The sequence below is a fragment of the Gnatocerus cornutus genome, unplaced genomic scaffold, assembly GCF_029298725.1.
Source record: "Gnatocerus cornutus isolate USDA-ARS CGAHR unplaced genomic scaffold, icGnaCorn1.1 ctg00000144.1, whole genome shotgun sequence".
Lineage (NCBI taxonomy): Eukaryota > Metazoa > Arthropoda > Insecta > Coleoptera > Tenebrionidae > Gnatocerus > Gnatocerus cornutus.
The window spans coordinates 118,260-133,277 of NW_028275484.1; the positions used below are offsets into that span (position 1 = coordinate 118,260).

Genomic DNA, 15,018 nt, shown 5'->3' on the forward strand with positions numbered 1-15,018 from the left:
TTCGCATTCCTAGTTGCACCCTGAGAGCTGATCTAACACTCGGCATATTTGAGAGCTTCTGTCTCTCTTTACTTCTTAAATTGGAAAAGAACAAAGAGAAACACAAGCTTAATGCTATACGTTCTTGATTTGCTTTAGCTTCAGTTATCGGATAGAAAGAGATGAAACCATAAACGCACTTCATTTCTTGCTCTGAACGCTTTTATGAGAGATCAGGATAAGTTCGTGAAACAGACTGTACACCCATCACAAACATGTTGTAATCAGGGTAGAAGTTGGTCCTCACATTGACTTCTTGTAGTAAATTTGTTAAAAAAAAAATTCGTCCAGTTTTAAAAATGACGAAGAACTCAGAGAATGAAGGGCTCTGTCTTACAGCTGCTATTTATGAGGGATCCAAAAAAAATTTCTTTATTCCCTACTAATTTCTCATTATTTCGTCCTTAATTTATCGTTAAAACACTTTCCAGTATAATTAATTAATTATGACTTTCTAATTTGCTATCAAATTAATTTCTCCTTGATACATCATTATTTGATCGTTAACTGTAGTCGTAATGGGCATGACTAAATTTCTAATCGAAATGAATAAAAACTTCTTTCCCCTTTTTAAATAGGCAATTATTATGATCATCAAATGCTGCAATTACTCCATTTTTATTCGTATAACTTCATTTTGGCAAATAATTTAGTTATCTTGTACATTTTTATATCGTGTTTCAAGATTTTCATTTTTCTAATATAATTATTTTTTCTAATCATGTACTCTCTTTCCAAACTAGTGTACGACGGCTTCATTCTGAAACGTTTACAAGTAAAGTCATTGTAACAAACTGAAAAAAAAAAACTTACTTGGTGCTGACGAACCTGTGCTGGTAAACTAAATTAAATTTCGCCCAAATCAAAATATTTTAAGGGAAAGACAAAATCATCACTACCATTTACAACTTTCTATTCAATAGAATGCCAGGTAATTACAACCTGCCTAATGACATCTTTTGGGTGTAGAGGGGTGAGAATCGGTTAGACAGTATTTAGTTTTGAGCCACCTCTGTGAGCTTGAGGGTACAGATCTTCAATTTGTTTTTTTTTTAATTTAAAGTTTCAAGTGTTTCTGTTGAAATGGCTGAACATCAAGGTAAGTCAAACAAGTCTATTATCTTTACCTAATACAACCTCGTTCCAGAATATTGTTACAAATATTATATGGATTCGGTGAGTAATCCCATATGCTTGTGGTGCATAAAAAGAAAAGCGCTACTTTATGTTGAAAAGATTCATCAACACTGGGATAAAAAAATGGAGCTCGGGTGCTATAGGTGCAACACTAATCTCGTGGATGAGGAGGAAGCGACGGAGATATGCTTTGAAGATGAATTTATTGACGAGGTCAGAATGGAAACCGAAGAAGAAGATGATGATGAGGACGATTCAGATGATAGCGGGAATAGTACAGATGAAAATCAATAAAATTTCATTATAAAGTGATTTTTATTTCCCACCATTTCACTTTTTTTTTTTAATTTCTCAACAACATTCAATCCCCTCAAATTTAATTTCAAATTTCCCGCAATTGATGTGAATTAACAAATTCAAATTTTGCCACCTTTTTTTCAAAATTCAAATTTCCCGCTGTTTAACTTTCACCAGGTTATGCAACCACATGTATAAGTGACTTTTATTTTCCACAATTTCTGGTTTTTGAATTCCCCGCCATTTTATAATTTAAATTTCCCGCAACTTTTACTTCAACAAATTCAAATTTTGTCACCCTTTTTCAAATTTCCCGCTGCTTATCTGATCAAGGTCACTTAAAAACTTTCACCAGGTTATGCAACCACATGTATTGAATTGGTCAAGGTCAATTAAAACTTTCTCTTTTATATCTATTTAATTATGAGTCATTATCAATTTGTCATTATCAATTTTGATTACTCAATTATTTTAATTGACCTTGACCTAATTACGTAATCAAATTAATTGATCTAATTAATTCAACTTTCACTTTGATATCTAATTAATATCCAATTAAAAAACAATTAAAAATTCATTAGCCTAATTAAAGCGCTAATTAATTAATTAATTAATTAATTGACCTTTGATTGACCTTTAATTGACCTTTGATTGACCTTAATTGACCTTTAATTAATCACTAATGGGCCCCCCTTACTACTGTCGTCCAAGAACGAGGTTTGTGGGGCCCTTTAGTCGGACTCGCTTCAGCGTTCCCGTCAAGTCACCGGTGACAACTCGTATACGTCTCAACTCGAACGGTTCAAGAATACGGCTCTAAGGGCCGGTTGCAGAAACACGGTTCAAAATTTGAACCGGTTCAAATCTGACTTAACCCAGGTTTAAATGATTTACGCGTTGCACAAACATTTTTGAGCGGTTCAAATACTAGTTAGCACGGTGTTAAACTAAGCCTGGTTCAGAGGTGGAATAAGCCTGTGTTCAAAGTGACTGCTGGATTTGTGAGTTTTCAAATTACAAAAGTACACAAATTAAATGCTAAGTTTTTACATTTTATGCGTAATAATTAATTTTGCAATACCGCAGTGGTTTCTGGTGCAGTTTTTAATCAACCTTAAGTTCAAAATATAATTGTTTATTAAAGGTTATGTAATACAAAATTTCATAATATGTTTTATTTTATTTTTTTTTCAAAACGAGGTTTCGATTTTCCAAAGCTACAGTCATGGTTTCACAACATAAAATCGGTAGAAATCTTGAACCCCACACGCACCGGAACAAGTCATTTTCTGCTTTCCTACAAATACTGGTTGCCCTCCGGTTTTATGCCACGGGTACATTTCAAGGAGTTCTTGGCGATACATTTGGAGGTATCTGCAAGAGCAGTGTCTTCAGGATTATCAAACGCGTCACACATCATCTTGCCTTATTGAAAAATGAGGTGTATCGAAGAAGCAAACAGATAAGTTTTTATGAAGTTTTTACCAATGTATGTTTCAGTCAGTCGTTAGTAAACCTTTTTCGAATTTGCCGCTTTAATAGGTCCATTAGAGTACTCAATTTGGAGTCGTTTATAGGTATCTATAAAAGAACTCAAAGTAGGAAATTTTGTTTTTTAAGAATTGGCAGAACTAATTAGTCTGGCTGTCACCTGTTTCCTGTCAAGTTCTTGGTCAATTTGGATTTTACGATTCGTGTTTCATAAATTGCTGCGTGAATAAAAAATGTATCAATATAATTGAATTGTCCTTTGCGGCCAACAATAATTGTACCTAAATATAATAGATGTGAATATTGGCTGTGAGGTTAGGTTACGTTATGTCAAAATTCAGTGTTAGTGAAACTCAATAAATGTCAAATTTTAAATTGAATTTGAAAATCAAGTGGCAAGTCGTGGTTACAAAACCATTACCAATCGTGTAAGACGAAAAGTCTTAGAATTGGAAAATTTAAATTTTTTATAAAAAAAGTGTGCAAATTCGAAAAAATAGTATAAAGGACTTGGTTTATAATGGCATTGGTGCACTCGTCCCATACAAAACTCGCCTACGGCTCGTTTTCTACACCGGGAACTCGTGCACCAAATTGGCCATTATAAAACACGTTCTTTAATATACTATTTTTCACTCATAGATCAGGAACAACGATTTCGCGCATAGCAACCGTCACCGGTAACTAAGGCTTTCGAGCACTAGTGCGGGAACATGCACGCAAACATTTTGCTATAGAAGCCATATAGAAAATATCGGTTACTACATATTTAAAGAAACACGCATTGGGACCCTCTTCCCCTAATATTTATTTAAATAAGTTAACAAATTACAAGAAAATTAATATTTTTTGAGAAAAATTCCATCAGCGCCATCTGTTGGCAACTTAATCATTGTTGCTCTTTTGGAAAAACATAACCTCAAAAAAACATTAACAAGTTTTATGATTTTAACGATTAATAAAATTAAGCTTTTGTGAAACGTTTTATTTTACAAATACTCAAGTAATCGATGTTGGCCATCAAGTAAGTATACTGAATACTTTTAATTTTTATTATTATAGATGTTTATGTTGAATGTGCAGTTGCTGCACGAAGCAAACGACACACCAGAAACTCCAGCAGTGTTTTCAGTTCTCACGGCGTTTCTAATGTTGTACGAATTGTTGGAATTGGATCTTACAGGTTCGGTGTCTGTCAAAGTGTCTGCTACTTCTATTTTATTTTTTAATGAATCTTGGATATATCCCTCCGCTACTGCGGAAGATTTCCAACCACCATGTCTTTTAACGGCTAGAAAGTCAAGTCCCTTGTTTGCTAATAAAGTAGCACTGCTCCTACGAAAACAATGGCTAGTATATTGATGAGGGTTTGGAAGTTCAAGATATTTGGCGATCAATGATGGAATTTTCCCAATGGTGTATAAACACCATATAAACCAATAGGTAAATTTATACATTTTCCTGCACGATAAGTTAGAAATAGTCTCCTGTTGTCAGTCACAACTTGTAGTCTTAATTTCACAAATTGCTTTATTATTTCGACCCATTCCCTTTTGGTTATGGCAAATTCCCGTTTAACCTTAGTTTTTGTTTCAGGAATAGAAACCAAAATTATGTCATCTTTAAAGATAACATCACCAATCATCATCTTACAAATTTCTTCTCGGCGGCAGGCTCCAAAAATTCCCATAATCAAAATCGTCTAAAATATAAATGTTAAATTTTTGAATGTAAATTTCTGAATAAAGACAAACCACTCACTTTCATCAAAAAATATTCTTTGTTAGGGGCCTCTGTCAAAAATTTTGTAATATGTTCTCCTTCAAGTATTTGGGACTTTTTTGGAATGTGATGTTCCGTTTTCCTTTTAAGAAGGGCAAGCAATTTTGGATATTTCGAGATATCTATATCCTTCTTAATATTCAAGCAATGCTATAAATTGGCCACAATGTTTTTTTAGTAGAACCTATTTCTTCAAAATAGGCCACCAAGACGTTTTCAGAGTAATTTTTTATCTTCGCACCATTTGACAAACTGAGAAAACGTACTCTCATATCTGGGGCGTGATTTTGTCGGCAATAAATTGTTTATTGCAGCAGTTGCCGCACTTTTCACTTCGGGTGGTGTACACTCGAATTCCAACTCTTCTTCCGAAGACATGGTACAAATCAATACAAATCTTTATTTTTAAACTTTTTGCTTGATAGAATTGACAACTGTCAACTGGAAAAACAATTACCGACTTCAGCGGCTTGATTTTTTATACCAACAAATGCTGGCGAAAATTTGTTACAAACTTCGTGCAAAAAATGTTATACAAGAGACGTGCGGGAATAATTTTGCCTGATTCGTGCGACATTCCTTCACTCGTGCGCGGGGCGCACTCGTGTTGAAAGAGTCGCACTTATCTGCAAAAATTGTATTCCCGCAATAATCATGTAAAATACTATTCGTGCACGTGTGTCGTTTGATATTCCCAAGATATCACAAAAAACAACTACGTGAAAATGCCAACAACGAGAAGGGCACGCCTGGCAGAGAAGCGCAAAGTTTCTTCCTTCTAAGAGAACTTCCTGGCGCGATTGATGCAATAGATTGGTGAAATGTTTACCCCTTTTCTCCATCACTTTTATTAACAAAAACTTTGGGTGCGATTTTGGATCTCCTAACGATAATTATCGGTACCGAGCATTTCGTTTGGTTACTTTTCGGTTTTCACCAACCGTAAAAATTGATGCGCTGTTGCCACATATTATTCGAGATGACGATAATTTCACACTTGTTTTCTACCGATCCAAAATTTTTAAAAAACATGCAAAATGGTGTAAGACGATAAAAATGTGGTATTTGTAATAATGGTGATGACGTAACTGGGAGTCATTAATGTTGTAATTAAGAGCCCTTGGATTGGCTCAGTAACTTGTGCGCACCCCGGGTTGGGGTGAATGACGTCAGAATGTATGGCTTAAGGCAGTGAAGAATTGACCGTAGGAGAAGAAGGTGGAGGTTAAGTGTGGTGCGCGAGTGCGGGGCCTGGATGGCAGATTTCCAGGCGGCCTGGATGGCTGACTTCCAGGAAGTGTTCTGGATGGGAGATTTCCAGAATGCGCTGAGTGAGAGGGGCATGTAGTGTCTGGATGGTAGATTTCCAGACGGCCTGGATGGCAGATTTCCAGGAAGTGCTCTGGATGGCAGATTTCCAGAGGGCGCAGGGCTACATGTCGCACCTGGATGGTAGATTTCCAGGTGCTCTGGATGGTAGATTTCCAGATGGTGACTTGGATGGGGATAATTTTCAAGTTGCGTTCTGGATGGGGATAATTTCCAGAACGCGGGTGGGTACGGTGATGGTAGATTTCACCGTACTCGAAGAAAGAAAAAGATGCCGAGATGCTGCCAAGACGTGGGTGCCGACCAGCCGTTCGAGTACCTCTCCAGGATCGGAGTAAGGACATGGGTGTCCTGCCGTTGCAGAAAATGGGGTCAGTGCCAGTAATCCGAGCCGCTATCCAGCGATGGGGCAGGGGGCGGAGCTCCCCCGGTAAGTTATTTCATTAATAAATGATTAAGGCCGATAAGGCAGGTGGCAATATGTTTTGTTGCGAGAATTCCGTGACTTCCCAGTCGAGCTAAGCCCGGACCTGACTAAATAAGGGTGTTCCGGAAGGGGTGAGTCAAGTAGCATTGTGTTGGTAGTTAGAAGTACCCTTTTAAGGAAAGAAAATGAGTACAACCCTGTAATAAGGGTTGGTTTCGTAAATTCAGCATTTAAGCGTAAAAAAAATCGAATTACAATGGTTCGAATCGATGTTGTCTAAGGGCACTACGAAGTAAATGAGTAAGTCTGCCCCATGGTCTGAACGGAACAAAACCATAAGAAAGCCTTTAGAACATTATAACCAAATATTTTCTTGACAGTTCGTACCATAGAACATGTATTTCTTATCTGACTTTTGTCCAAGTCAATGTACAAGTCAATGACGTCATCCTAGTTGACAGTACTGACGCTATAGTTTTCGTTACTTACGCAGCTATTATCGGTACTGCAACAAAAAACTTCTCGTCAGCCTGAACCCAGCCGAAAAGATGTTTTCGGTAGTACATAACCTCAACAGTTTGTTTACTCACTACGAAAGACAAGCAAAATTACAAATTAACGTTTATTAACATAATTCAATTGAGAAATGCGACGATGGCTAAATGCAGGAATGTATTATTATATTTATTTCTAAGGTTAGTTTTTCATTATTTAGATGAAACATGAAGAACATTGTGTGTAAAAAATTAACTGGACAGCAAAGACTGATTTTTCTTTCCTTTTTGATGGATTGTTCCAAAATCTTACATTAATGTCCATACAAAGGAGTTTGCTACTTGTTTTATCTTTGGAATAATTATAAAATGGAAACATTTTTATTCAAGGCGTTGGTGTCCATTTGAAACCAAAATATTTAGAAGCCAGAGTTGCTAAGTCTAGTAAAAACCAACAACTCTGAACAGTTTCATATGCCAATTTTGTGCAAGAAAAAAATTCTACGTTCAGTTTATGAACAGTAGAACTAGCGAGGTTTGGAATTGAATTGAGAATGTGAGTGGGCAAGAGAATAAATAATCAAATAGTTACCAACAAAATAAAAGAAAATATATAATTCAAAACTTTGCAATAGAATGATAATATCATCCTCAACGTCGTGGTTAACACTTCGATCATCTTGTATTGCATCTTTTTCAAAATTATTTATTAGAACCGCACAACATCGGTTCAATACAAGAATATATCTTAAACCTTTGGAGAATCTGCTGTAGATTAAAACAGTGTCAAAAGGTAGGACATTAACAAATTAGCCAAATGAGGCATCAAGCACTTCTACTTGCGAGCGGTTAGCTTTCTGATCAAAAACATTGGTAACTTCCATTTTACAGTTTGTGATCACTTGGGAAGGTGAGGCTCATTACAGATTACACCTAAATTGGTAATATGGTAATTAATTTCGTTTTTGAATTGATTTGCGAAAATATCTATAAATATTAATCTAGCCAAAAAATTCTTTAAAATTAGCACAACTAACTGAAGTGCAATTCAATTGTTCTCCTATTAGAACGATTTTTAAGTTTATCATTAGAAACAATTTTAAATTTGGGCGTTTGGGATTTCCAAATTTCTTTTTTGTATTGTTCACTATGTATTTTTGACATGCTTCCTGGAATCTTTTTAAAGGCTAGGAGTAACCATAAGTTACCTCTTATGTAGAATACCGCATTGGGTATAATTAAACCGTCCTCCAAGAGTAGGTAAATTTAATACAATTACAAAATATTGTACGACGAAGATTACCGAGTACATCGGGTCGTCTGGAGATGTTCCAGTTCGCGTGAATATCGCATGTAAAATGAGTGGAACTGAAACTGAAAATAATGAGCCTCATGCGATATATTCTAAACAACAAACTGAAGTCTATTTTTTTTCAAGGGTTATGATTATAATAAGTGATCATTAATATTAAATTTATATACAAAAGTGTAAACAAACGAAATGCTCGGTACCGATAATTATCGTTAGAGAACCAAAATCGCACCCTTTATCACTGTAACAAACTGCTTTACATAAGAGATAACATCTCTTAACCTCAGTTTTAAGCGCGAAACCCAGAAATTGACAGAGTTGCAGCGTAGCCAACCGTGGAATCGCAGTGAAAAACAATAAATCGACGTATAAAACAAGGTAGATCTCCCGCTTTAATGTTCTGAACCGGTTCATTTAATCCTCACGTGAATTTTGTTTGCGCAACGCGACAGTAGGTTAACCCTGGTTCAAAATTTGAACTGGATCAATTGAACTGGTTCAAATCGAAATTTGAACTGTGTTTCTGCAACCGGCCCTAAGTCAATCAATCAATGGGAAGGACTTTCGCTATGAGGTTTTGACGGAATTGCTGTACATAATTTTTATACTGATTATCTATTATATCTATTGTTTTGCTTATCTGATAACAGTGTCGATAAATCGCGTATGTTAGACGATTTCCGCTGCATTTGAATTGATAGCTTCTATCTTGTGATCCCCGTAATCTGCAATTTGCGAACTTTCCTCATAAAATTGGTAAGTTTACCGCATTTGAACACAGTAAATAGATCGAGAGAAACTGACAAAATTTTGTGCCTAACTGAAATGTAATGCATCATAATAGCCTTAACCACACCACTTACTTAAGAATCAATTTTATACACTTTTTACATAAAACGTGATTGTAATTTCTAATTGCTTGTTTTCTTCTGATTAGAATAATGTCTAAGCGTGGTTCGAAGACCCTAATTAATCTAGGAGGACAGGGTGGCAATGATGGGGGAGGAGGAGGAGGAGGAGGACAAGTAAATGTATTTACTCTACCAGATAAAGGAAATTTTGACGGAAGATATATGAGAGAGCTGAGAGAAGTCCGTGATGAACAGAAATACGAAAAGTCCATAAAAGAAGTACTTTACTTTAAATATAGAAAATGAATTAAGTAAAATAGTAACAACAACAGTCTGCTACTGTCAAGAAATGGTGTAACCATTAACAATATAAGTATATAACTTCTTATATTAATTGTTTTAATTATTTTTCTTCCGTTACCTTTTTCTGTTTTTTTTAAACGTTCCTGTATATCCGTATGAAAATCGTTATCCTTTTTTTTGACACATGATTGTTATATCGTTACTGAATTTATTTCGTGACTTTTACTAAAATGTGTACAACAACACAATTGAATAAATTATTGATATGTTAATAGACTTCATACAACAGTGTTTTGTGGGTTAGTGCACCTGTCAATTGTTCGTCAAAACTATGTAATGCGGTGCAGTAATAAACGTTGTTTGTTGACATTTGACACTTGATTGACGTTTCATTAACTTGGCGTGAATGCAGTGAAATATCCCTTAATGAAGTGATACTTAAATTAATTTATAATTTTTTACTAAAATTTAATTACTGATAGTTTCTATTTGTTGTTAGAGGATAGTTTGTAAAAAAAGATGAAAAAAAAGAAAAGACGGGAGTGTAGGAAGAGAAGAAAAAAGAGGCGGAGATTATGGTGTTAAAAGAAATAAAAGAAATAGTAGAAGAGAAGAAAGTGGAACAGGAAAAAACAGAGGTGGAACAGAAGGAAGAGGAGTTTGGGGCTTTGGCGAAATGTGGCGAAATGGAGGAGGAGGTGGTGGCGGTGGTAAAAAATCAACAGAAGTAGGAGAAGGAAGAAGTAATAGTGGTATATTAAGAGAAACAGGAGGAGAAAAAAGAAGAAGTTAAGGAGTATGAAATATGGGATAGAAATGATAGTGGTGAAAAAAATGGAACAGATCGGGGAAGAGTAGATGGAGAAGTAGGAATCGGAGATATAGAAAGGAGATGACCAAAGAAAAAGAAAAGGAGAAAGAGGAGAAGGAGTATGGAGTAATTGGTAGGGCGTAAGATTTGGGTTAGAGAAAGGTGATAATGGTGGAAAAAAATGAACAGATCGAGGAGTAGTAGGAGGAGAAGGAGTAAACCGACGTACAGAAGGAGGCCAAAAAGAAAAAAAAAGAAAATGGAGAAAGAGAAGAAAAAGGAGAAGAAGGAAAGGTGGTGACGGTAGTACAGGAGGAATAGAAGTAGGAGCAGTTATTAATGGTAGGGTTTCAGGAGAAATTGCAGAAAGAAGAGAAGGTGGGAATAGTGATGTTGTGGAAAAAGCAGGAGGGTAAGAATAAAAATATAAAAAAAGGAGGGGGAGGTGTTGAGAGTGGTTATGGAGGAGAACAAGGAAGCAGAGGAAGTGGCGGACAAAAAGGAAATGGAGGAGAAGAAGGACAAGATAAAAAAGACGGAGACGACGAAATAAGAAAAAGGACAAAGGGAGTATGAGGGAGTAGTGGAGTAGAGGAGGGGAAGATGAAGAAGACGAAAGAAACAGTACTCAAGGAGGAGAACTCATTTATAAAAAGAAGAATTATAGCAGTTGAATCTTTGTATCTTTGTAACGACAGAAATTAAATTTTAAATCTAACTAATTGTTATCTACAAAGCCACAAATGTAATAAAGAGGCTTTAGAAACGTGTATCGTACAACGTTTTATCTATAAGTTAATTAAAAATCTGTTTTTTTTTGTCATCGTAGACAAAAATATGTAATTGAACTGGTTGAAGTCTTCAGTAAAATTATCGAAAATTAATTAAATGGCTCTCGCTGAGGGTTTGAACTCAATTCTTCTCTACGGTGTAACTTTCAGTTGTAATTTTTCCTCAAATCTTTTCTTTCAAGATTGTTGAAAAGAAGAATGAAATTTTCAACGCTCCGCTGCAATATTTTGACATAGAACTTCCCCGTTTTTTTTTAGTTTTGACACTTATTGTCAATTGATTGTAAAGATCTTTGTTCAGTTTGCTTCTCTTAAAGCACTGTTTTGTAGATACGGTTAATTGTCAATTTTAGAGAAAGATTCTTCTGAAGATTCCCATTCTGCTTTAGTATGCCTCAAAACAACCCAGCAGCGGCAGAAACGCCCCAAATTGGTAAATTTTCAAACCCATCAAACACAAAAAATTGTATTTTGGATTCAAGTTTATGTAACTCCTGGCCTCGGGCCTAAGCCTCAGTACATGAACTGTCGCTTTTGCTTTTCCAATGTGTGGACTTATATGGTAGCAGAAACATATTGGAAAACTCACTTGGCAGCTGGATTTATCTGTCTATGCTTGTGAATATCCATAAGTCGCAAAAAGTTAAGTAGTTTTATGAGGATTTGCTCATTTCTAGATGCTGGCCGTGCTTTTGGATTCCATATTGCACGACCTGTTGTAAGGTTAAAAAGCATTATTGTCCAAATTGTGGAAATCTTTTAGGGGTTTACGAAAGTTGCTGAAATGTATTGACATCTGTAGTTTATAAAGAATGTTTCGGATGATTGGTGTTTTCTTATTTCCAAAGGATTCAGGAAAATCTCTCTGAAAATGTCTATAGTTTATTAGAATTGTTTTAAAAAGTGTTTAAAAAATCTCCAAGAAGTCCTCCAGAGTTACCAAGAATTTCCATACATCTAAAACTTCATAGGGGTGATTTATTTCTCCACAAGTTCCACATTTTGGAGAAATTTGAAAAACTCAAACTAAATAAACGTGAAAAAGTACCCAGCACTATAAAACCACTGGTAAGTTAAAACTACGACTTCACAGCATAAGATAAATTTATTTTACTACGTGGGGGCTAAACAATTGTAGTTCTTACATACAACATGGTACTACTTATACCAACATACTATAAATTTCTTAGGAAACAAAGTCATACTTTTAACTAATGGCTTTGGATTTATTGGTTCTAAAAAACTACAAGAAATACTCAAAAAAGCAGAAGGTGAAGAAATGTATTTAAATCTACAGGGTGTCAAAAATTTGGTGCAGTTCCAAGGAGTAGCTAGTGTGGATCTCCACGAAGAATTAGAAGCCGACTAAACGATTTTCATCTAAGCGAAGAACTCAAGGAACTTTCAAGAGAGCCACCAATTAAATGCTGTCATCTACAACGAGAACTGGTGGTAAATTTGGTACTTCGCCCAAATTCGCCATAAAGATGGATCAAACTGTTTTTTTTTTCGAGCGCGGTGATTGATAGTACCTTTCTTCTTTCCAGGTTTCAAGTCAACTGAAGAAGGTACTGCCGTGAATATAGCCTCTCTTCTTGGTACCGGTGTGCTGCGGTACCGGTGTGCTGCGCTATGAGTCGTGGGCTTGGGGAAGGCGCTAGGAACCCAGTTGTACCATCAAAAGTACCAAAAGTACTCCTGACCATTTGTCCGGGACACGAAAGTGGATGACCGTTTTCTAATCACGGAGAAGATTATCCAGGAGCTTGATGACTGATTATTCAAACGTGAGTAGTACGAGTACTACCCTCAAAAAGTGCGGAATTTTGTTGGTGTGCCTGACGACGTAGCCGCAGTTGTCATCAAAATAATCAAGTAAGGTCAACACGACGTCTTCTGGGTGGTGCAGATGAACAAACCTGCGTAACAAGTGGTACCATCAACTTCTGATTTTCTAAGATTGTGATGTTAGATTTGGCGGATTAAGACGGAGATAAAGAAGCCGTCTATTTGATCTGAAATGAGGCAATGCGTGTAATAAAGAGGGTGAAAGATAGTACCTGGAGTAGCTTACTTTTGTTGACGACGAAGAGTCCGGCTTCTGGGAAGCAAACCGGTTTATGAGACCGCATCATCATGAATAAGATGTGTTTGGAGAGGTGTTGTACCAGTCAATGTCATAGATTACTTCGGTCAAGTTTTCTATCTAAAAAGAGTCTTTTTAGAGGAATCATTTTCAAAATTTTGCGTGATTTTAACGCTAGAGCAAGGCCGTACTGGGCGCTTACCTTCTAACCTAATTTTTGAGTGTGCTAAATTATTGTATGTAAAACAGGACAAAACTTCAATTTTTAGAAATTTTCTCTTTTACGAGAAAACAAAAATCTCCAAAATTTTATGTAAAGATTCAAAAATTTTGAAGTAAAAGATTCGAATTTAAAATGTCCATAAGATGTAAAAAAAGTCAAATGAGTTTAATAATTTAATAATCAAAAAATTTTGAAAAAAATCGAAATTTATGGGTCAATTTCAAGTCGTTTGCGACGTCGCTAACACCTTTAGCTCTTTCAGTTTGTTAACTTCATCTGTGTTGTTCTCCATGATTGCCAACTTAACAGTACTAAAAATACAATAAAAATAATGTTTAAATTTAGGTAATAGTTGTTACATCAGAGTCAGGAAAATGTTTTATTTTGACATTTTAGTGATTGTATTGTATTTTTTTTGAAAGCCTCAATTATTAAAATAAAATCAATAAAAATTTTCAATTAAATGAGGTTAAAGACCGGCCGAAGAAAACGAAAACTGGCCACATTGTTAGTTTGAAAACTCGTCGATTTTAAAAACTTCCTTAAATTCGCATCTCGTCAAACTCGAATATCTCAAGATCAAAGCGAGAAGTTTTAGTATAGAGTTAATAAAGCAGCGTTTGACTATGTGAGTATTAAAAAAATTTGGTATTAAAACCAAAGTTTTTACATTGCACAAAAATAGTAATTAAAAATTTGTGTAAAACGAACGAATTTTTGTGAGAATACAAAATCGCGTCGACAGCTAAACCAGTTGTAATACCATTACATGATATACAAGGTGTTATGGTAATGTTACGGCCATAGAACAATAGGTAATCAAAAAATCTAAACTATCTTGAAATTCGCATTTTTCTTCGTTTTCTCAAAAATGATACTAGGCTTATCGTCTAATTAGGATGATTTAATCCAATTTTGAATTTTGCGAAAATCCAATTAGTCTAAATTGTTTGTCGCTGAAATCAGTAATAGGATAATAATAGGAAAAAGAAGTACTGCAATTTTGTTTAAACAACGAAGAGAATACAATTTTTTAATAAATGTTCAAAATGATCATAATTTTGAATAATACAAACATGTTACCGCCGTAATAACTATTGCTGTATTGTGCAGCAAATAAGTTTATTTTCACAATTACCAACTAACTACGCCACTGGTATAAAATTATAACTGTCATTAATCAATTAAAAAAAAAATCCTAGGATGACTTTGAATAAAAATTCGGTGATTTTTAGCAAATTGATCTTTGATTGAAAACAAATAATACCTTCGTAATCTTACTTTTCACGGCTACCTCTATCACCCCTTTTGCTTTGGCCGTAACGTTACCCAACACCCTGTACAGGGTGATAAAAAAGCGCCCATGCTTTCATCATGTTACAGTTGATTCTTTCCTGAGCCCAAAATTGAAAACCAAAACGAAGTTTGTGCTTTTTTAACTGAGATAGAAGCTTTTATAGGCTCTTGGGTCTAGGGTAGAAAGAGTTGTCCCATAATGTTGAAATTTTGCACACATGTTTTTCTTGGCCCCAATATACCGTAAAAAAAATCAACCCCAAATTCCAAAATATAAGGGTAGCATGTTTGGGGTTGGGGGTTGAAAACAAGAAAAAGTTGAGTTTTTTATTTTTTTTTTTGAACTCTT

General features: G+C 35.3%; 2 long non-coding RNA genes across 3 annotated transcripts; both read left to right on the forward strand.

Annotated features, from left to right (window-relative positions):
- Positions 1-3,867: 3,867 nt before the first annotated feature.
- LOC148165924 (uncharacterized) lies at positions 3,868-4,738 on the forward strand. 2 transcript variants are annotated; one of them, XR_015771085.1, is made up of 3 exons: positions 3,868-3,988; positions 4,048-4,407; positions 4,561-4,738. It is a non-coding gene; the product is annotated as an uncharacterized LOC148165924 (long non-coding RNA). The 2 variants fall into 2 exon arrangements; XR_015771084.1 differs by having other exon boundaries at positions 3,868-3,976; positions 4,027-4,407.
- A 3,879-nt stretch (positions 4,739-8,617) lies between these two features.
- LOC148165925 (uncharacterized) lies at positions 8,618-9,547 on the forward strand. The gene is made up of 2 exons (XR_015771086.1): positions 8,618-9,064; positions 9,246-9,547. It is a non-coding gene; the product is annotated as an uncharacterized LOC148165925 (long non-coding RNA).
- Positions 9,548-15,018: the final 5,471 nt, after the last annotated feature.